This window comes from Cibotium barometz, chromosome 49 (assembly GCF_041138505.1).
Source record: "Cibotium barometz isolate CiBa-2024 chromosome 49, ASM4113850v1, whole genome shotgun sequence".
NCBI classification, from domain to species: domain Eukaryota; kingdom Viridiplantae; phylum Streptophyta; class Polypodiopsida; order Cyatheales; family Cibotiaceae; genus Cibotium; species Cibotium barometz.
The window spans coordinates 16,892,011-16,916,567 of record NC_141094.1 but is presented as its reverse complement, the minus strand read 5'-3'; positions in this window follow the sequence as shown (position 1 = coordinate 16,916,567).

Genomic DNA, 24,557 nt, shown 5'->3' with positions numbered 1-24,557 from the left:
GCACCCATTCCTGCCGGCATAACATGACAATTCACAAGTACTTTTACATCAAAAGCCTGTAGTTCTAACTCTTTAATCATACCTAAGCATTTGACCTTCTGGTGATTGGCCAACCGAATACGAAAACCAGACGCTTCAGTAACATTAAGACCAAGCCTCTCCACAACTGCCAATGTGATTACACAAATTTGTGCACCACCATCTATGTATGCTTCTCCCAGATTCTTCCCTTTGTACCATACATTCACCACAGGACATATATCAGGCAACTCCTCAACAGATAAAACAGTCACTATCCCTTTGGCAGGCTCCTTCTCTCTCGGATTCACAAGTCTTTTCCACTGACGCTTCAATTTGGGAGCTAACTCTATCGATTGCCCAAAAGTAATATTAGCCTTCCTTCCAACCATGTCCTCCTACAAATTGTAGCTATCCTTCCCAACCCCTAGTGGAAATCAGTCACCTAAAATTTCCTACGAGACTTTTGCTTCTGCTTGACCTTCACATCCCCTCCTTCCTTCACTTTACCTTTCTTCTTGCTAGGCCCTGCAGCATCCCTGCTTTCCCTTTCCTGTGGCATCCGTTTCCCCAAAGGCATCACATCTGCTTCTGTTTCCTTCGTCTTCTCAAGGGTGACCACATCTATCACCTTAGTTTTACCTTTCTCTTCATTTGTCAAGCCACTGGTCCCTGCTTCACCTTTAATTTCAATTCCATAATCATTTGCCCTGTTGGGAATCTGAGAGGGTAAAGGATACATATCACCCCCCATTCGCTCTGCGGCTTATCACAATCTGTACTTAGATGTCCAAGTTCACCACAATTCCAGCCTGAGAGGGTAAAGGATACATATCACCCCCCATTCTCTGCGGCTTATCACAATCTGTACTTAGATGTCCAAGTTCACCACAATTCCAGCATGTAGGAATGAACCGTCTACCCCTGCCAAAACCACGGCCACTTCCATAGCCTGATGTCTGACCTTCAACTCCTTCCTGATTATAAGCGCGGCCTTGGCCACGTCCACCACCTATGTTCTCCATCATCTTCAAACTCAGATTCTTCATACAATCCACCATTTGCCTCATGTCCTGTTGAAGCCCTTCATTAGAAGGTGTAATAGCTGTGGGTGCTACCTCTGTCCCCTATGGTATGGCATTATTCACCTGAACTTCAGTCGGTTGCACTCTTTCTAGCATGGTTCTCATCGGTACCGCATCTACCCTTCTCATTTCAGGCCTTACTGCCACCACTGGAACCATCCCTAGCTGGTTCATCCGTTGCAATTTCCAATCCTTAGATTTGGCTATCTCCACCGCATCCTCATAAGACCTGGGCTTCTTTAATTCCACCTTCCAGCGAATGCCTCCCTTCAATCCTGCAATAAAACGATCCTTCTTCATCATGTCCGGAGGTACTTGATTCTCTCCCAAAGTCCTGCACAAAGTCTCCCACAGCAAAGAGAATTTCTTCACATAATCCTCAATTGGCTCCAATTCACCTTGTGTCAATCCCTGCACCTCATGCCAAACTCTATCTGGATCCTCAATCTTCTTGAACCTGTTCAAAAGTGCAGTCTTCAATCCATCCTCAGTCATTGGAATGCGTGGCTCAGCATCCTCTTTAACGACTCCTCATAAACTCTGCCCTTGCATCTCCCTTCAAACATATATTCAGCAACCGCAATACCTGTGTCGGCTCATTGATGTGATTGCTTAGGCATGCAACCTCCATCCTTTCTAGAAAATCTGCCACATTTTCATTAGGACCACCAAAAAACTCTAGATACGACATCATTTTGATCCCCAAGCTTCACCTTCAAACCAAAGAAAAAAACTGGAAACACCTTCCTTCAATCTCTCACTCTGGGGCATACACCCTCGTAAGAGAAATCCCTGAGCTATCCTCAGTGGGGGCCCCAGAAGAATGTGAGGTGAAAAAAAGAAAAAAGAACCACGTCTCTATAGCCCTTCACCTCCCAAACTTGAAAACACTAACACGAACGGGGGCACCACCAGCCCACCGGCTGGAACACTTTTCACACTTCACCACCCACCCACACTAGAAAATAGCTCAAAACCAACACAGACAATGATCATTCAGCAAACACAGCACCATCCAGATTACAAACCAACTCAGCAATTACACCAAAAACTAGGACTCTGGCCAGGATTTACTGCCAAGGGATTTCACCCTTGCGTCTCTGACAACCAAGCCTCTGTCTCCCGGTCTCTGCACTCTCCAGAGGGCGCCCCACCAGCAACCCTTCTTCACTTTCTCTATAGCCCGGCTACTCTCTGTCTAGCTGCTACTTGCCAAGTGTCGTAGGCGAGCCCCACTATCTCCAGCCCACACAAAAGCACCTCTACTGCAGCCAACACACACAAAAAACCAAGGCTCTCTCTTTGGTCAACATCCACTCTCTGCCTGCAATCGTCGCCCACACAAAACCAGCCACTACTCTCCAGAGGGCGCCCCACCAGCTAACCCTTAACTCAGCAGCACTCACTCTTTGTGTGTCGTGACCAATAGCTTCGCCAACCTTCTGAGCCTCTGCAATTTTCCCTGGTCGTCAGCTTCTCTCTCACAAGGCAGCAACCCCTTGTATCTGGCCCATCGACCAATCCATCTCTTTGCCTGCACAGCAGCCAGCTGTCAGGCATTTTTTTGAGAGGTCTTTTGGGTCAGTGTACATATGGATGCGTGGCGTGTGTGAAGGTTTTGCTTTTGAGGGCGTTGCCAGGTGTTCAGTGTGGATGGATTTGTTTTGAGAATGTGCAGGTCTGTCCGGAACGAGGTTTATTGGAGGTCGACTGGGATGACATTAGTTGCTCGGTTGCCTTGAAATGTGTATGCATCCAAAAGTATAAGAGGGCACTGGAAGCTGTATTTGAAGGGTGTGGAAGCATGAAGGGCAATTAATAGGTGAAGGGGGCCAAGGTTGCCTTAAATCTAAAAGCATTGGTATGAAGGCGTGAGGGTGGCCATCTTTAGGCCTTAGGGAAAATAATAATAATAATGATGATAATTACGTGGCCTGCAGTGTGAAAAGCCACTTGGAGGCTTGAGCTGCCGCCAGCGAAGACATTCGGAAGGTTGGCGAAGGAGCTGCTGGTGAGAAGAAAAACTCGCCTTGTTTGGTCTGCTCTCTGGCGCGCGGCTGCAAGACAGAGCAAAAGAGGTGCTGGGGCGCAGAGCATGGCTGCTGCTCGTGTAGCTGACTGGAGCAGCCGACGTGATTGAGAGGGGTGGTGACTGGAGACGCCGATGGGCTGGCGTGTGGTGGTGCGAGTACAGTGGTTTGCAGAGGAATGGCGACAGTGAGCAGCAGGCAGCGTGGCGTTATAGGTGGTCTCGCTGGCAGGTGACTGGAGCTGAAGACGGGCTGGCGAATAGCAAAAGCTTGTATGAAGGCGTGGCTGAAGGTGTAGCGACTAGAGGGGTGCAGCCCTTGCGAAAGGAGAAGACGAGCTGATGGCTGGTGCGGGTAACGACGTGAGAGCTGTCTGATGAAGTGGGCACAGCTGCAGGTTCATGCCAGAGGAGACCGATAGGCTGGCGACAGAAGGTTTGCTGGTCTATGGTGCTGGAAGGCGACGGCTGCTGAGAAAAGCCACCTTGGTGAAGGTGGAGAGCTTGGTCAGTCTGCGGAGAGAGAGCTGAAGCCGGAAGTGGAAGGCGCCATGGAGCTGTTGGGTTTTGGAGTTTTGTGGACAGCAAGAGCAGGTAGCTCGAGTGTGAGTGAAGTGGGGTGCAGCTGCTGAAGGGCAGGTGAATGGTGGAAGCCGCTTGGTGGCTGGTGAACGTAAGAGAGGCTGGATGCCCAGGAGGGCTCGCGACTGAGGTGGTGTGGCCTTGGTTCGGTCAGTCAGAGTGGACGCTGAAGACAGGTGGACAACGTGTGGCTGTGGATAGGTGATCTACGAGGGCTAGTGTGGGCCGCGTAGGTGAAGCCGACAGTGGACAGAAAGCAGGGTGCCGAATGAAGCAGAGACAGAGACAGGTGTTGCTGCTTGGTGGTGGGCCGGTAGCACTGCAGATAAGCATTGCAGAGGAAGTGTTCGAGAGAGAGAGGCTAGCAGAGGATCAGCACAGAGACAGAGTGAGAGAGAGATGATGGTCGAGCTGCTGCTGACGAGACATACAGAAGAGATGGGCTGCAGAGAGCTGAGGGTTAGCTGGTGGGGCGCCCTCTGAAGAGTGAGTGGCCGGGTTCATTCTGGTGTGATTGGTACAGCAGGCAGGCGAGTGGTTCGTGGTGATTGGGGATGTGGTGTATCCTTGGCAGTGACAGGCCTGAGTGAGTGTTTTGTTTATGGTTGTGTGAGTAAGGCTTCTGTGTCGGGAGAAGCTTGTATAATGTTTTGACTGGGAATATTATTGCTGGGTGTTTACTTTGTCTATGGTGCCCCTATTTTGTGCTATTTGTATGGTGTGGGTGGGTGGTGCATGGTGAGAAAGTGTTCCAGCCGGTGGCTGGTGGTGACCCCGTTCGTGTGTGTGATTCCAAGTATGCGAGGTGAAGGGCTATAGAGGCAGTGGTCTTTTCTTCTTTTTTTCACCTCCCATCCTTCTGGTGCCCCCACTGAGGAGTTGCTCTGGCATTGTTTGACTGAGGATAGCTCTGGCGTTGTTCTTTGCCTAGAAGGGCGTATGTTCCGATGAGGAGAGCTCAGGGATTGGTACAGGTTGTCATGATGTGGTCTTATCCAGAGTTTCATGGCAGGAAGGGAGAAGATGTGTGTGACTTTTTGGAGCAGACGGAGTTGGCATGCATTAGCAATCATGTGACGAATGAAGAGCAGGTTCTGAGGCTGATAAAGATTTTCTTGAAGGGAGATGCCCGAAGCTGGCTTAAGGATTTTGAAGCACAGGATGCTGGTATTTTGACCTTAGATAGGTTGAAAGAAGGCCTTTTGGAGCGTTTTCAGCAAGTGGAGGATTCTAGTGTGCTTTGGCAGGAGTTGAGCATCTTGAAGCAGGTACATGGGCAATCACTGGATGATTTTGTGAAGGTATTTACATGTTTGTGGAGTAAGTGGTGTGTGACATTGAAGTAGGAAGTTCCTCCTATGTTTTTGAAGAAGAGCTTGTTTATTGATGGTTTGTTACCCCATTTAAAGGTCAGGGTTGAGTTAAAGAATCCCAGGTCATTTGATGATGCTGTTAGGATTGCTAGGGAAAAGGAAGGCAAGGTTTTGAAGCAGATGGAGATGGGTATTTATCCGTATGAAGGTGTTGTGTCTGCAATAAAAGGATATGCAGGTGAATTTGGTTAAGGTGGATAAGAGTTCTATGCAAAGTTTGATTGGACAGGAGCCTCAAAGGCCGATACAGGTGCAAAGGGGAATGTTCTATATGCCTTCTGATTTTTTTCCAAAGTTTTTAAAGCATGTGCAGGTGGATGAGAAGCAGGTGAAGGAACAAAGTGAAGATGAGGAGTTGCCAATGGATTCTTCTTTGGATTTGGACGTGATAGCTGTACAAGACAGTGAATTGGAAGGCTCTATTGAAGATCATTTGCATTCGGATCTGGATGACATGCATGCAGAGGAAAGCAAAGATGATGATGCCTTGGGATTGGCTGATGATAAGAAGGAAGAGGAGCTGGATACAGAATGCTTTAAGGATGATTCTTTGCCAGATTCTACAAGGGAGGAGGATGGGGTACAGACTTCTGATGAAGTGAAGATGGCTTGTGATGCGGATGTGGAGAGTGTGGAGGAAGACTCCATTATTATGGATTTTCTTGAACAGCTTGATGATGGTATGGTACCTGCGATGAATGGTATGGATGTGGATGTTTTTCCATCTGATTCATTATGTGCTGGGGAGTCTTTGGACGATGATACCAGGGGGGTTGGCAATCCTGAAGAAGGTATGCACGAAGATTTGGCTGATAAAGAGCGTTGTGATAAGAGTATTGTGCTTGAGGATGATATCTGGGAAGTTGCTAGCCTTGATGTGAACAGGAGCCACCAGAGATGGACATGGATGCAGACATAGTCGAGAGTGTAGCTAAGGCTTCTTTGCGGGTTGTTGAAATGCTAAAGGCAAAGTCTCTGGATGACAAGGGTTTTGAACTAGCTGAGCTGTATGGTTATGAAGAGATGCCTGAAGTACAAGAGCTGGAAGTGCTTGTGGACACTGCTGTTGGAGAGGATGTGGATTTTGCTGTGCATAAAGGTCAAGATACTGGAACCTGGCCATCACTGGTATGGATGAATGGGATGAATGCTGCAATGCCACAGGTTTTGAAGACAAGGAGGTTTGTGGTGGGCGAAGTGGACATAAATGATTTTCTGATGCATATGGTTGATGTTTGGTATGCAGTGATGCAGCCATGGTGTTTAACAGATGTTGGTTAACAGATGTTGGGGAATGGGATGCTGAGTTGATGTTTCCTTTTGACCCTGGTGGATAGCTATTAGACTTATGCTTTTGCCTGCTGAGCATGAATGCTCTAGCAGATGGGGGGGTTGACAAAGTATGTCAGGCATTTTTTTTGAGAGGTCTTTTTGGTCAGTGTACATATGGATGCGTGGCGTGTGTGAAGGTTTTGCTTTTGAGGGCGTTGCCAGGTGTTCAGTGTGGATGGATTTGTTTTGAGAATGTGCAGGTCTGTCCGGAACGAGGTTTACTGGAGGTCGGCTGTAGTTGCTCGGTTGCCTTGAAATGTGTATGCATCCAAAAGTATAAGAGGGCACTGGAAGCTGTATTTGAAGGGTGTGGAAGCATGAAGGGCAATTAATAGGTGAAGGGGGCCAAGGTTGCCTTAAATCTAAAAGCATTGGTATGAAGGCGTGAGGGTGGCCATCTTTAGGCCTTAGGGAAAATAATAATAATAATGATGATAATTACGTGGCCTGCAGTGTGAAAAGCCACTTGGAGGCTTGAGCTGCCGCCAGCAAAGACATTCGCGGAAGGTTGGCGAAGGAGCTGCTGGTGAGAAGAAAAAGCAAGGTCGCCTTGTTTGGTCTGCTCTTTGGCGCGGCTGCAAGACAGAGCAAAAGAGGTGCTGGGGTGTAGAGCATGGCTGCTGCTCGTGTAGCTGACTGGAGCAGCCGACGTGATTGAGAGGGGCGGTGATTGGAGACGCCGATGGGCTGGCGTGTGGTGGTGCGAGTACAGTGGTTTGCTGAGGAATGGCGACAGTGAGCAGCAGGCAGCGTGGCATTATAGGTGGTCGCTGGCAGGTGACTGGAGCTGAAGACGGGCTGGCGAATAGCAAAAGCTTGTATGAAGGCGTGGCTGAAGGTGTAGTGACTAGAGGGGTGCAGCCCTTGCAAAAGGAGAAGACGAGCTGTGATGGCTGGTGCGGGTAACGACGTGAGAGCCATCTGATGAAGTGGGTGCAGCTGCAGGTTCATGCCAGAGGAGACCGATAGGCTGGCAGCAGAAGGTTTGCTGGTCTATGGTGCTGGAAGGCGACGGCTGCTGAGAAAAGCCGCCTTGGTGAAGGTGGAGAGCTTGGTCAGTCTGTAGAGAGAGAGCTGAAGCCGGAAGTGGAAGGCGCCATGGAGCTGTTGGGTTTTGGAGTTTTGTGGACAGCAAGAGCAGGTAGCTCGAGTGTGAGTGAAGTGGGGTGCAGCTGCTGAAGGGCAGGTGAATGGTGGAAGCCGCTTGGTGGCTGGTGAACGTAAGAGAGGCTGGATGCCTGGGAGGGCTCAGCAAGAGCAGGTAGCTCGAGTGTGAGTGAAGTGGGGTGCAGCTGCTGAAGGGCAGGTGAATGGTGGAAGCCGCTTGGTGGCTGGTGAACGTAAGAGAGGCTGGATGCCCAGGACGTGACTAGTGGATGGACTGAGGTGGTGTGGCCTTGGTTCGTGGCCTTGGTTCGGTCAGTCAGAGTGGATGCTGAAGACAGGTAGACAGCGTGTGGCTGTGGATAGGTGATCTACGAGGGCTGGTGTGGGCCGCGTAGGTGAAGCCGGCAGTGGACAGAAAGCAGGGTGCCGAGTGAAGCAGAGACAGAGACAGGTGTTGCTGCTTGGTGGTGGGCCAATAGCACTGCAGATAAGCATTGCAGAGTAAGTGTTCGAGAGAGAGAGGCTAGCAGAGGATCAGCACAGAGACAGAGTGAGAGAGAGATGATGGTCGAGCTGTTGCTGACGACACATACAGAAGAGATGGGCTGCAGAGAGCTGAGGGTTAGCTGGTGGGGCGCCCTCTGAAGAGTGAGTGGCTGGGTTCATTCTGGTGTGATTGGTACAGCAGGCAGGCGAGTGGTTCGTGGTGATTGGGGATGTGGTGTATCCTCGGCAGTGTGACAGGTCTGAGTGTTTTGTTTATGGTTGTGTGAGTAAGGCTTCTGTGTCGGGAGAAGCTTGTATAATGTTTTGACTGGGAATATTATTGCTGGGTGTTTACTTTGTCTATGGTGCCCCTGTTTTGTGCTGTTTGTATGGTGTGGGTGGGTGGTGCATGGTGAGAAAGTGTTCCAGCCGCCGGTGGCTGGTGGTGCCCCCGTTCGTGTGTGTTATTCCAAGTATGCGAGGTGAAGGGCTATAGATACAGTGGTCTTTTCTTCTTTTTTTCACCTCACACCAGCCTTCCTCAACTGACCACCAGCAAAACCTTCAGCCAGTCCTTTCCTCGTACAAGGCGGCACCCTTCTTCTCTTCCGTCTCCACGCTTTGCCCACGCGCGGCAACTCCTTGAGATGGCTCCCTAGCGCCTGCAGCTTACCCACCAGTTGCCTTCCTTCAACGAGGCGGCCAACAAGTTGATGTCGGCCCCTTCTCCTCACACAGGCGGCTCCTTGCAAGTCGCCTTCTCCTCACACAGGCGGCTCCCTGCAAGTCGCCTTCTTCGTTGGCTCCTGCTATATCACCAAGGCCTTTGAGCACCAGGCGGCTCTCTCTTCATGCCCGTCTGCTACTACTGCACAAGCACCCAGCTAGCTCTATAGCACCCACTATAGCGACCTCCAGCACAAGGCAGCCACCCATACACGTCTCCGCCTCAGCAACCGGTGCTTCACACATGCGAGAACCCACAGCTCCTTCGCCTTGCACTTCGCTTGTCGAGGCGACCACTTCGCCTTGCACTTCGCTTGTCGAGGCGACCACTTCTCTTCACCAGGCTGCTCCCATGCGGCACACTGCAGACTCTCCAGGCTTCACTTACCAAGCGGCTCTTTACACAAGGCGGCCACACCTAGAATCTTTGCCAGCTTCTCGATGATCACACTGGCAGCCAAAAAAAACTTCCATGTGGCCTCCTACAAGCTGGCCACTTAGTATCATTTTATTAATTTATTTTTTAAAGCTCCAAAATGATGGCCACACAATACAATGGCTCTTCCTTCCTTATACTTCAGGTCATCACGCCGCGCCCACGACCTTCCAAAACCAGAGCTGCCCACAAGCTCAGAATCATCAGCATCATAATTACCAAACATGACCATTGCCCCATGCTCCAAAGCGGTGCCCTGCATTTGGTAACCACTCGCACACCATACTATTGCAAATAAAAAACTCCCAAATCTCCAGCATCTGTTTCCAAAAAAAACACATGCATATATATACCAGCTCACTGCAAAACCACCCGCTCTATACATTTGCCAGGGCATTCAGGGCAAAGTTTATTCACACATCATGCATCCCATATGTACACAGACCCAAAACACCTTTCAGATTTTCACCTGACACCGTCAGCCAGACCCTCTCTCTGAAGATGATGAGCTTGACCCTGATGTTCGCAAGGCTCTTCATAGGACTCAGACATGACCCTTCAAAGGAGAAGGGGAGAACCTGGATGAGGCTGTGGAGAAATGGGTGGAAGCCATGGAAGAATATTTTGACGTCACAGGCTACAATGAGCAGGCTACAATGAGCGGAGCAAAATGGCTCTTGCTCGGCTGAAAATAGTGGAAACAGCCAGGGTAGCATGGAGGAACCACTGTGACACCAACCGTCTAGACAGAAATACTCAGTCCTAGAACGACCTAAAAACCTATCTACGAAAGAGATTTTGTCCCCATGGATTTTTGGAAATCAAAATGAACGAATTCTTAGAGCTAAAGCAGGAGAGCAAAACCATCAAGGAATATCACCAGGCCTTTGCTCTTCTACTTAAATATTCACCACCTCTAGATAAAGAACAACTCATGGCCAGGTTCGGGGAATGAACGAACCCTTGGACACATTGGTCAAAAATGCCAAGCCAGTGTCCATGGCTGATGTAGTAAGAATGGCAAAGGATTTTGCCAAAGCCTTTGAGGGAAGTACTTCAAACTTTCCACCCCCGAAGAGACAGTAAGGCCCGAATCAGAATCAAGATGCAGGAAGCTTCCGAAGTGAAGGAAGACCCTTCCCAGAATACTTTCTCAGCAGCCCCACCTCTTTTAAGAAATCAGAGGGATGAGCTCAGAAGTGAAAACCGATGTTTTGGATGCCAAGGTTTTGGTCACCAACTGAAAGACTACCTGACTCCTGCCATGTCAAGGGGATAGGGAAGTCAAGGACCCCGAGTTTAGAGACCAACTCCTTCATACCAGTATAATTAGGGTCCGTCTCGCCCAAGCCAGGGAAACCCCAGAAGATGTTGGAATTAGGGTTGCAGGAAAGCACACAAAGCTTGGAGAAGAAGAAGCAAGAATGCACACAACACAAGGTGTATTAGATTGTGTCAATGTACAAAGATAAGTTAGCCCTAGAGTGATGGGCGTATATACAAGCCGGGGGAAAAAACCTCCTAAAGAGGAAAAAAGTGCCCCGGCGGTCCTAAGTGTGTTCACACACATCACTGCCTATATATATGGCAACAAATCCCCCCTTGGAGTGATGGTGTGAACGAGAGCTGGCACTCATGTATAGGGGAGTGCCATGCCCGAATAGATCAATCCACAAAGGGAAGCAAGCCCAAAGCTTTGCGGAAAGCTTCAAACTTCTCACGAGGAAGCGCCTTTGTGAAAAGATCGGCATGGTTGTCCTGTGTTGGCACATAGGCCAAGCTGATCTCTCCTGATGAGAGTCTCTCCCTGACATCATTATAATGCACCTCAATGTGCTTTGTGCGAGCATGAAAAACTAGGTTTCTCGCAACTGCCAATGCGCTCTGACTGTCAGTGAAGATAGAGGTGGCAGACTCCTGTCCAACACCCAAGTCAGCCAGAAGCCGTCTGAGCCACACACACTCAACCGTAGCTGTGAAAGCTGCCCTGTACTCAGCTTCACAACTCGAAGTGGCCACAGTAGGTTGCTTCTTGCTCAACCAAGATATGCATGAGCTACCGAGCATGAAACAAAAACCACTTGTGGACACTCTTGTGTCATAGCAAAACCAGCCCAATTTGAGTTCGAAAAAGCATGCAAAGGTGGCAACGATCCCCCCTTGGGATAAAACAACCCAAGATGTATGGTGCCACTCAAGTAGCGAAAGATGCGTATAACTGCCTTCCAATGCTGAGACCCTGGGCTATGCATAAACCTGCTCACCTGTGAGACTGCAAACTGAATGTTCGGCCTTGTAATGCATACATAAATGAGGCAACCAACAACTGTCTGATAGAGTGTGACATCAAAGTGATCTCCAGCATCATGAAGACTCAACTTCAAACCTATCTCCATTGGAGTAGCAATAGGCTTATAGTCTTCAAGGCCAAATCTCCGCAACAATGTCTCAATATACTTCGTCTGACACAAAGCAATACCTCCATCACACTGCTTAAATTGTATCCCCAAATAATGATGCAAATGCCCCAAATCTGACATCTCAAAAGAGGCATTCAAATCAGCCTTAAAATCAGCAATATGACTCTCATTTGGTCCTGTGAGCAGCATGTCATTGACATAGAGAGCAATGGATGTACATCATCCACACGTTTAACATACAAAGTGCTTTCTATTGGACTATTTTGAAAACCATGTGCAGTCAAATATGCATGTATCTTTTCATACCAAGCTCGTGGAGCTTGCTTTAAACCATATAAAGCCTTTTTCAACTGCACACTTTGTTTTCCTGCCCTCTTTGAACAAAACCATGAGGCTGCGATACATACACCTCATGCAAATCTCCATTCAAGAATGCAGTCTTTATGTCCAGTTGATGTACATTCTAACCATTATGAGCTGCCAATGCACAAATGCTACGAATGGTAGTCATACGACAAGTGGGAGCAAAGGTCTCATCAAAATCAATGCCCTTTTCTTGAGCATAACCCTTTGCAACAAGTCTAGACTTATAGCGATCAACACTGCCATCTGGCTTTCGTTTCAACTTAAAAACCCACTTACATCCAATGGCCTTTTTACCAATAGGCAAATCACACAAAGACCATGTACCATTCTTCATTATAGCATCATATTCACTTTGCATTGCAGCCAACCAATTTTTTGAATTTTGTACCTCATCAAATGAAAGAGGTTCTTCCTCTTCACACATACTAGACACAGCCAAAGCATAACAATCTGATGTATAAGAGGCATGCTGAAAACCTGAACGAGTACGACTAGTCATAGGTGCATCAATCTTACTATCACGCAAGGTTTGCACCAGCCATTTAGGCATACCTCTAGCCTGCTCATTTTCAGCCCTATCCTCATGAATTACATCCTGTAAATCTGCATTAGAAATAGGCTGATCTATGATGTCGTTTGAGATCTGCATAGGCTGAATATTTGCCTCATTAGGACTTACATTTGAATTCTCACCTGTAAAGAGAGGCAACAACGTATCAAATACATCCCATGAGCTCACACCTGTCTCTTTGGTACATGATAACAAAGGCTGCACAGCATCTTCCACAAAAACAACATCTCGACTAATCAAGATACGCTTTGACTGCGGATGATACAATCTGTAACCCTTGCTCTTAGCACTGTAACCAACAAAAATGCTTTTGACAGCCTTATCATCCAATTTTTTGCGTTGTTGCACAGGCACTAAAGCATAGGCCAAGCAACCAAAGACACGCAAGTGACCAATAGAAGGCTTCCTGCCATGCCAAGCTTCGTATGGAGTAATAGACTGCAAGGCCTTAGTGGGACACCTGTTGAGTACATATGCAGCACACATGACAGCCTCAAGCCAAAACGCATGTGGCAAAGCTTGGCTCTTGACCATACATCGTGCCATCTCCATAAACGACCTGTTCTTTCTCTCAGCAACACCATTTTGCTGAGGGGTATACGGCACTGTACATTGGTGTTTTATCCCACGACTAGCCAGAAATGCATCAAACTCTTTAGACATGTACTCCCCCCCTCGATCAAAACGGAGGGTGCCCACAGTACAATTGGATACATTTTCAACCATAAGCATAAACTGTTTGAAGCACAAAAACACTTCGGACTTTGCCTTCAGCGGATATACCCATGCATGCCTTGAGTAATCATCAATGAAAGTCACGAAGTACAAGTATTTACCAAATGACGGAGTTTGCATAGGCCCACATACATCACTATGTACAAGCTGCAATTTGCGAGTGGCCCGCACAGAACCATCCTTTGGAAACGCAGAACACTGCATTTTGCCCAAAATACAGCCTTCACAAACATGTTTCAATGGTGCCTCAAGAGGGGGCAATGAAGCAACCATATCAAATTTCTGCAAACGCAGCAAACTAGCAAAGTTTAGATGACCAAAACGAGCATGCCATAGTTTTGCATCTAAAATTGCCTTTTCATCAGAAACTGCATTTGCTGAATCTTCCACACACTTGTCATAAGAATTGAGCCTATACAGCCCACAAAACAAGGTGCCAGATACAATAATCGTATCACCAGAAGTCAAATCATGAACAGTACATCTGTCATCTACAAATTTGACTACAAATCCAAGTCTAGCAAGCGCAGAGACAGACAATAGATTCTTCTTTATCCCTGGCACATACAAAGCATCTGAAAGTGTGAAAGCGCTGCCCCATTTGCAGCAGTAAGCATAATTTTACCAATGCTCTTCACTGGGTAAGAAGCATTATTGGCACATGTGACAGTATTCCCATTAGGGACAGCCTCAAGAGAAGTGAACATATCACGATGCGAGGTAATGTGCTTTGTAGCACCACTGTCAAAATACCATACATGAGAGTCAACAGAAACTACCAAACATGCATCATGTACAGATGGGTCATACTGACAATACACGCTAAACGCCCATTCTGTATCCTGCACAACATTTGCAGAATTTGCATTTGTAGAAGCATCCGCTATTGTGGCTGCATTTGACTCTTTCTTCTTTGCCTCTTTAGACTTTAGCTTAGGGCAATTCTTAATGACATGATCATTTGCCTTACAATAGTTGCACCTGGTCTTTTTCTTGCCTTTATCAAGAGCCTTCTCAGACTTATTGTTGCTACCTGTGGAAGAAGAAGAAGTTGCAGACCTACTTATAGGAGAAGAAACAGTGGAAGGGGCTACCTTACCACTTCTTCTCTGCTGCTAGGCAGCAATAAATGCTTGATCAACTACACGCTGCCTGGCCCTGTTTTGCCTGGACTGCGCTTCTTACAAGAGCTTGTTGACTAAAGTATCATACTTGACAGCATCAGGTCTGTCCTCATTAAGAATTCTCCACGTGGAAGCAAAAGTCTGATATGTCTCAGGTAAAGCATCAAGAACAGTCTGCATAAGAGAATGATCAGGAATAATCTCACCTGTAGAAATCAACTATTCTTTGAGATCTTTAATCTCAGCAAGAAAAACATTCATGTCATCATCTTCCTGCATAATCTTCAATTCTAGCTCTTTACGCAGGTAAGCGATTTTTGCCTCGTTACGACCTGCATACAAACCAGCTAGAATATCCCAAGCCTGTTTTGCTATTTTAGCTGAACGAATATGTGGGGTGATGTTACGTTTGATAGAAAGTGCAATCAAGGCATGAGCCTGTGCATCTTTACCATCCCAACGAGCTTGTTCAGTAAGTGGGTAAAACAGCAGCAACAGTAGAGCTGCTAGAACCTGCAACATCCTCAGCAGATCCTACATCCACAGAACCTGGACGTATATCCGTACCCTGCACAATGTTCCACACTCCTTTTGCAACCAAAACATACTGCATCATGTATGCCCAAAGTGGGTAGTTGCTGTCTCCATTCAGTTTGTCTTCACAGCAGACAACATGCGAAATACATCATTACTGTTATCAGCCATGGCCACTGACTGAAACTGATGCAAAAGCTACCTGTAATGAAGAAAAGACTGAACAGAAGACAACTTGTGCTATGTAGCATGGTCCACAATAGAACTCGTATGCCTGTTTTGCAGAAAACTGCACTGTCAAAATTTTTACAGAAAATGACGAAAACACCTGTGCAGAACTTGAAATGCAAAAAACGGAGCCCGAAACGACCTCAGATGCAAATTCTGAGAACGCAAAGCCCTACAGGCTTATTTTGCAGAGTATAGGGACCTGCAAGCGCTCGTGAAAACTCACCTCAATCAGAGAACGTGAGTCGGAGGGTGCTGGCGGCGTAGCCCTGGGAGCCGATGCCTGCTCTGATATCAATTGTTGGAATTAGGGTTGCAGGAAAGCACACAAAGCTTGGAGAAGAAGAAGAAAGAATGCACACAACACAAGGTGTATTAGATTGTGTCAATGTACAAAGATAAGTTAGCCCTAGAGTGATGGGCGTATACACAAGCCGGGGAAAAAAACCTCCTAAAGAGGGAAAAAGTGCCCTGGCGGTCCTAAGTGTGTTCACACACATCACTGCCTATATATATGGCAACAGAAGAACTCCACCTCAGCCATCTACCTCTGTCTAGAGTAACCTCAAAACTCTCTCCCAGAACTGGGGCAACCAAAGAGAAAGAGTTCCAACTCAGATTGCAGCAGCCAGAGCAGTCACAATTTTAGATGTAGTAGAAGAGGAAAGAGGGCAGATCTTTGCTGCAATTGAAAACCAAGGACCTAATCGTCAGTTCTTAGTCATCCATACTCCAGCAGAATATCAGGGTAAGCCTTTTAAGGTTTTGATTGATTCAGGCAGTTCTCATTCATTCATTTCCCCTGGATGCTTGCGTAAGCTAGTCTTAGAATAGAAATCAAGGAAACCTATGCAAGTTGAATTGTCCTATGGGAAAATTCTTTTCACTCACCATGAGACAGATCTTATCCAGTTGAATCTAGATGGTAATGTAACCGACTGTCAGTTCAAAGTCTTACCTCTGGGAGTTTTTGACGGGATCCTTGGAATGGATTGGCTCCACAAAAATCAAGCTGACATACACTGTCACAATGGAACCATTTCCTTCCATGACCTTCATGGGAACAAAGTTCAAGGAACTGGAGTTTCTGAATCCCCAGACCTCAGTTAGTAAAAGCTTTTAGGTTGCTGAAAGGACTTAGGAAGAAACAGCAAATTTATGTTGTCAAAATGAACCTAGTAGACTCAAAGCTTAAGGCTAAAGAACCACACTGGTTAAGTGAATTTGATGATCTATTCCCAGCAGAACTAACTGAAATGCCTCCAATTCGGGAAGTAGATCATGTGATTGAATTGACCCCCGAAGCTCAGCCAGTAGCCCTGCGCACGTACAAAATGCCAGTTCTTCCTGAAGCCATCAAACTCAAGGAATAGCTTAGATAGCTGTTAGAATAGGGGTTTGTAAGACCCAGTGTTTCACCTTAGGGTGCACCAGTTCTCTTTCAGAAAAAGTAAGATGGAACGCTTAGACTCTGTGTGGACTACAGAGGTCTAAATCAGTTTGACAGTTAAGAATAAGTATCCTATCCCAAGAATTGATGAGCTTCTAGACAGGCTAAATGGAGCCCAGATCTTCACAAAGATAGATCTCAAATCCGGGTATTACCAGATCAGGATCAATGATCAAGATATACCGAAAACAGCCATCAATACTCGCTATGGGCATTATGAATTTACTGTCATGCCGTTCGGATTAACTAATGCCCCAGCTACATTCAATCGCCTAATGCAAGACATCCTCAGAGAATACTTGGATGATTTTGTTCTAGTTTTCTTTGATGACATTCTGATTTACTCAAAGAATGCAGCTGACCACCATGAGACTCATGTCCGAAAAGTTCTTGAGATTCTAAGGAAGCACCAACTCTTTGCCAAAAAGAGCAAATGCACTTTCTCTGTCGACCACGTTGAATACTTGGGCTTTTTGGTATCCAAAGATGGAATTTCTCTAGATTCAAAAGTCCAAGCAGTCATAGATCGGCCTGAACCAAAGACAGTGAAAGAAGTCAGAGGATTCATGGGATTGACTGGTTGGTATAGGATTTTTATACCAAAGTATGCTCTCATAGCTTCTCCCCTGACTAACCTTCTCAAAAATAATACCCCATTTTAGTGGTCTGCCAGGTGCCAAAGTGCTTTTGATAAGCTGAAGACCGCCTTGGTAACTAGTCCCGTTCTGAAGCTGCCAGATTTCTCTCTACCCTTTGAGGTAGTAACGGATGCAAGTGGTTTTGCCCTGGGAGGTGCACTCATGCAGGAAGGTCATGCAGTGGCCTATGAATCCCGAAAACTGAGGACGCATGAGAGGAATTATGTTGTCCATGACCTGGAACTACTTTTAGTAGTGCCCTGAAGTTGTGGAGACATTACCTATTAGGACAAAGATTCACTTTGATGATAGATCATCAGAGCTTAAAGTGGATCTTCACTCAGAAGGATCTCAACATGCACCAAAGAAGGTGGATGCAGACCTTGCAAGAATTTGATTTTGAAATCAAGTACCGTCTAGGCAAATAAAATGTGGTAGCAGATGCCCTCAGCAGAAAAGCCTCCTTGCTTGCAATTATTGTAGTATCAAATCCTTTGATTATTGAAACAAGAGAGAAGATCATGTAGGATAGATTCTTTGGCCCTATTGCTACCCTACTCATGCAGGAAAGCAAAACTCCACAGGAGTTGAATAGAGCTCAAGGGTACAGCCTGGATGATGGCATTATGTATTATAATCGTAGGCTATGCATTCCTAATGATGAGGGAACCAAGGATCAAATTCTGAATGAAGCCTATGTGACAGCCTTATAGCAGGACATCCAGGTTTCATCAAAACCTACATGTCTGTAAAGAAAAGCTTTTTTTGGCCTGGTCTGAAAAAGGATGTACTGAATCATGTATGTTAATGTCTGACATGCCAGAAAGTCAAGGCTGAAAGAGTAAAAATGCCTGGGAAGTTACATCCATTGGACATCCCCTAGATGAAGTGGGAATGTATCAGTATGGATTTTATTACTGGATTACCTTCAGTGCAATCAGGTTACAACTCCATTTTCGTGGTAGTTGACATACTAACCAAAGTTGCCCATCTGATCCCAGTAAAAGAAACCTACACTGCAGTGGATGTGGCCAGAGTGTTCCTCAAAGAAATCTTCAGATTGCATGGCCTACCCAGGAGAACAGTAAGTGATCGAGATCCCAAGTTTACTTCAAGATTCTGGACTGCATTTTTCGAAGCAGTGGGAACTTTCTTGGATCTCAGCACAACTTATCACCTTGAGACCGATGGTCAAACTGAAAGGGTAAACCAAGTAATTGAAGATATACTTCGGTCATGCTGTGGGCAGGGAATCCAAGAAGTGGCTAAGCAATCTGCACCTAGTCGAGTTCGCCTACAATGCTTCTTATTGCCGAAGCATCGGGATGAGCCCTTTTAAAGCTCTGTATGGACAAGATTGCTTAACTCCATTAGCTTGGTCCGACCCATTGATTAGGGTCGAGATGTCCAGACAGATGCTTGACGACATGGAGCAGTAGATGTAGTCAATTCGTAAAGATATTAAAGCTGCCCAGGATCGACAGAAGCAATATGCAAATAAGAAGAGGACAGACAGAAAGTTTGACGAAGCAGATATGGTCTTCATTAGAGTACGGCCCAAAAGAAGTTCTCTATCTCTTGGGAAGTACAAGAAGTTATCCGTCAGATATTGTGGGCTATATCTGATTACAAAGAAAGTAGGTGACTTAGCCTACGAGCTTCTTCAGCCTCCTCATCTCAAAGTTCATAATGTATTTCATGTAAGCCTTCTAAAGAAATATGTGCCAAGCCCAAATCATGTGCTTGATGATGAAATCCTAACCTCTTCAACCCAAGGGCAAATGGAACTCCAACCTGAAGAAATTATTGATGTTCGAGAAAAGATTCTCAGGAAAAGAATTCTCAAAGAATTATTGGTAAAATGGAAGTTCTATCCTTTTGAAGATGCCACCTGGGAGAACGAAGCCGATCTGTTGTGCGGGATTACGTCCAGTTTGCGAGATCAGGGCATCTTGCGTTTTTCAAGTGGGAGAGAATGTAAGATTCCTCCCCAGCCTCTCAAGATGTCCAGCATCTTCCCCTGTAATCAAATCCCTCTTCAAAAATATAAAAGATCTTGTTTCTACCAATTTTGGCCTAGAGAGAGAAAATCTTCTAGAGAGTGGTAATTCAGTTTTTAAATATTTTTGGATAGAAAAATATCTCATCTTATTAAAATAAGTTCCCCTGAAACAGAAGCTCAAAAAGATTTTCAAAAGGTGCGTTAGAAATTAAGTATAATCTGTTTAAGAGGCATTATCCTGGGGGTCAAGATTTTTTCGAAATTTTAAATTAAGGTTCCTATAGACCAATAAGATTCATCCAAATGTAGGGAGGAGATAAATGAAGAAATAAAAGGAAAATCCCCAAAAAATGTGTAAATACTCACATAAGATGAAGAGTTGACTAAGGACAAGGTTAATAGTTAAAAAAGAGAGATATTTAGAAGTAATGATGCATTTTTGACACCTCAATATGGGGGAATTTCTGTTATGAAGGAGGTGCCCAATTCAGATGTGTGGGAGATTTTTAAACTCCCAAATAATGAGATATTTTTATCTCTCCTCTCTCCTATTTCAACTAAATCCAAAAAGTGGACTAAACTGACCCAAAAATGGTCAAAAATTGACCAAACTGATTTGGAAAATTCTAGAATCAGTTGGCTTGGTTAGAAGCTCACTTTTTCCTATAAATAGAAGCCTTCCTCTTTGTTGAAACTCAATAGTTTTTTGCACTATTACCCTGCCTCTCCCAAGTGCCAAAAACAGTGAATTTTACTCTGACCTTCCCTCTTCTAAAAGATTGGTGGCCACTTTTGTTTCAAACAAGACTAGAACCCTCAAACCATCAAGCCAAAGGAAATCTCTCAAATTATCTATGTAAGTTGGAGATTCTTATCTTTTCTATTTCTTTGATGGTTTTTTTATGATTTTTGTCTTCTCTAAATTGAATGGATGTTACGCCTCGTTGAAAAAAGGCATTCCTCTCTCTTCTTTAGTAAATCCAACCATTCTTTATCCTAGATGATTGATTATTGGATAAAATCAAGTTTTTCATAATGTTCTCTCAAATAAGTAAAAAATGTTTACACTAGAATGATTTAAATACTCTTGGTGAACTTCTGATTAATTTTAGTAAAATTAAAAAATGGTAAGCCATACAAAAGAGGTTATGGTAAAATTTTTTAAAAATTTGTGAAATAAATTTCATCTTTTATTAATCAAAAAGAGTAATCCCCATCGTTAGAGTATTCTAAACGTGTCATTTTCATTTATGCATAAAAAGATGCATATTAATTATTTTATAAAAGAATGATTTTCAATAGAATTAAATTCTATGAAAGATACTTATTGATAAATTTTTTATTATGAAAGTGTTACTTTCTTCATTATGGATTTTTGATGCATAAAAGTATATTTTTTTATTACAAAAGAGTTACTGTATATTTTTTAATTACAAAAGAGTTACTTTCATCATATTGATTTTTATGCATAAAAGAATATTTTTTATTATAAAATTGTTACTTTTATCATTATTGATTTTTATGCATAAAAGAATATTTTTTATTATAAAATTGTTACTTTTATCATTATTGATTTCTATGCATAAAAGTATGCATAAAAGAATATTTTTTTATTATAAAAGTGTTACTTTTATCATTATTGATTTTTATGCATAAAATAATATTTTTTTATTATAAAAGTGTTACTTTTATCTCATAATTGATTTCTATGCATAAAAGTATGCATGAAAGAATATTTTTTTATTATAAAAGTGTTACTTTTATCATTATTGATTTTTATGCATAAAAGAATATTTTTTAATTATAAAAATATTACTTTTATCATAAATGATTTTTATGTATAAAAGATATATTTTTTATATTAAAAGTGTGATTTTCATCATAAATGATTTTTATGCATAAACATATGCATAAAAGATATATTTTTTATATTAAAAGTGTGATTTTCATCATAAATGATTTTGATGCATAAACATATGCATAAAAGATATTTTTTATATATTAAAAGTGTGATTTTCATCATAAATGATTTTTATGCATAAACATATGCATAAAAGATATTTTTATATATATTAAAAGTGTGATTTCATCAGCATAAACATATGCATAAAAGATAATTTTTTATAATAAAAGTGTGACTTTCATCAAAATTGGATTTTATGCATAATTAGATGCATATAGAATCTTTATAATTAAATAAGGGTTCTTCTTAATCCTCTGTTTAATTTTTGTAAAAATTGGAAAAATGAATAAGTAGATAGTCTGTGAGAAGAAATGCTACCGTTTCATATTCACTACGATGGTAATGAGAAAATTCAATTAAACTATCGAAGTCGGAGATCGAGAAGATAAATGATTATTTTATTCCTCATAAGAAATTCATGTTTTAGAAGTCTGGAAGCAAATATTCGTTGAACAAAATTTAGAAAAAGAGAAATTGAAATAGTACCTTTCAAAAAAGATATTTTAGGAAGAACCTTTCCATACCTAACTCTGATTCAAACTATTGACCAAGACCTAATTCCTTCGTAAGTTTCAATCAATGAGACGATGTGCCCAGTTCAAGAAAATGTACTCAAATCCCCCACCGAATCTGAAACTAAGTTAAGACTTTTGATTTTGATATGAGGATCAAGTTAACAGAATTCGAGGAATTTTGTTTGGAATTCAAACCTGGATCTAGAAGTATTGAGATACGGATTTAAGATTATTCATGGTTTTCAAACAAAATCAAAACTGAAAACTTGCATAGAAACCCTGTTTTCTTAAAGGATTGTCTTACACCAGAATGCTGGAGGGAGCATTTGGCATATATGTTTATCTAAGGGAAGTTCGGTTGCAACAGCTGGCGGGGAGTGTTTGAGGGACAGCTCACGCGGCAAAAACCTGCCCAGGTCTTGAACAGCCTGGGTATGGTGAAAAATGGTGTGCTTTCGGTACGATGGGCGAGGGCCGACAAAGCGGTCCTTGAGTGAAGTACCAGGACACCTAAGGAGGATCCTGGAGGGTTGTGACCAGGCGATGCATGGGCTCGTGATACTTAGGACACCCATACGTATGTCAAGGAAGGTATATATATGTATGTTGACGAAATGATTATTGTTGTAAGATTCCTCCCCAACCTTCGAGGTATATAGGAGTAAGAATCTCCCTTTTGATCTTATAATTATTCCCTCTCTAAAATAAAAGAAAGATTCTGAAAAAAAAAGATCCTTTTCCTAGAATACTTCTCAGGAGTCCTACCTGTTTTAAGGATTCAGAACAATGAGTTCAGAAGTGAAAATCGGTGTTTTGGATACCACGGTTTTGGTTTTCATTCGAGTACGACCCAAAAAGAAGTTCTTTATCTCTTGGGGAGTATAAGAAGTTATCCCCCAGATATTGTGAACCTTATCTGAATTCAATGAAAGTAGGTGACTTAGCCTACAAGCTTCTTTTATTTCCTCATCTCAAAGTTCTTAATGTCTTCTATAGAAAAATGTGCCAAACCCAAATCATGGAAAGACGGTAAAACTTCAGTGGCAAGTTACCGTTGGCTTCTAGGTTACGCTTTACTTGTCACTCACAGTAATCTTACTTCCATCGATCTCCCTTCTTCTTAATCTCCTTCATGGCTTGGCAACAGAAATTAGTTTTATCCATGAAGATTTCTCACCTTCAAGACGCAAGCGAGTCTGTGAAGAAAGATTTTATAGAACAGTATGAGCGCTCACTTTTCCCTCACTTGGGAACTTCTGTAGCTCAGACCAAATGGCGGACCTATCAAAATATAACTAGGGTAACACCCTGGGGTCAGCAGCACTTTCGTAACAATGTCCGCTTGGCCATGGTTATTGAAGCTTTGGGTTTGGGTCCCCGATACTACTGCGTCATGAGATCAAGACATCTTGGGTTTTCTGAGCGGGTCTTCTTACTGGCGTGTTTTCTTCCTCATGAGAAGATATGCGTTTACCCCGTTTTTGGCTTACCTCTCAGAGGTCCTTTTGTTAGATCACCTCATACCACTGAGATAGGTGCGGCAATAACCAGCAGAATCATTCCCATAGATGAGTTACCCTATACTTGCGCAGCTTGTGAGTGCTGCTTTTGTGATCATATGATGGACGGGCTTATGGAAGTGTAAAGAGTTCTTCTATCTTTACTGTATAAGTTCCGAGAATGAATAAAGTTTAAATCTTGTTCTTATCTTGAATCTTGCTCTCTTTGAGACTTTTTCTTGGTGGTTAATCCTGATTTAAATTTTTCTCTAAGTCTCATAATTCGTGCATCTTGCGAAATTATCCCAGTTTGCGAGATGAGGACATCTCGCGTTTTTTTAAGTGGGGTAGAATGTAAGATTCCTCCCCCAACCCCCCTTTTGATGTCTAGTATCTTCCCCTGTAATCAATCCCTCTTCAGAAATATAAAGACCTTGTTTCTAACTGTTTTAACCTAGAGAGAGAAAATATTCTAGAGAGAGAATATTTAGATTTTTAATATTTTTGGATAGAAAATTATCTCATCTTATTAAAATAAGTTCCCCTAAAACAGAAATTCAAAAAGAACTTTCCAATGTGCAATTAGAATTTATTAGAAATGGGTATAAAGGACCTTAGTCTAAGGGTCTAGATTTTCAAAAATTTTTGGATTATGGTCCAATTAAGGTTCCTATGGGCCAATAGCATCAATCCATGTGTAGGGAGGAGATAAATCCAATTTGTAAAAGAAGATACCCAAAAATGAGTAAATGCTCACATAAGATGAAGAGTTGAAAATGTACAAGATTTATTAGTAAAAAACTATGAGCAATATTAAAAATATGAGATATTTTGGGTATCCAAAAATGAGTAAATGCTCACATAAGATGAAGAGTTGAAAATGTACAAGGTTTATTAGTAAAAAATTATGAGCAATATTAAAATGATTCCATTATGACACATATGTAAGGAAGGCGAGTTCTTTAAAGGAGGTGCATATTTCACATAAAATGAAGAGTTGAAAATGTACAAGGTTTATTAGTAAAAAACTATGAACAATATTAAAACTATGAGATATTTTGGGTATCCAAAAATGAGTAAATGCTCACATAAGATGAAGAGTTGAAAATGTACAAGGTTTATTAGTAAAAAAATTATGAGCAATATTAAAATGATTCCATTATGACACATATGTAAGGAAGGGGAGTTCTTTAAACGAGGTGCATATTTCACATGCTTGAATGAGTTTTATACTCATAAAAATTGGGATATTTCATCTCTCCTCTCTCCTCATTCAAGTCTAGTTCCAAAAAGTTAGCTTAACCGACCTAAACATGGTCAAATATTGACCAAACTGAT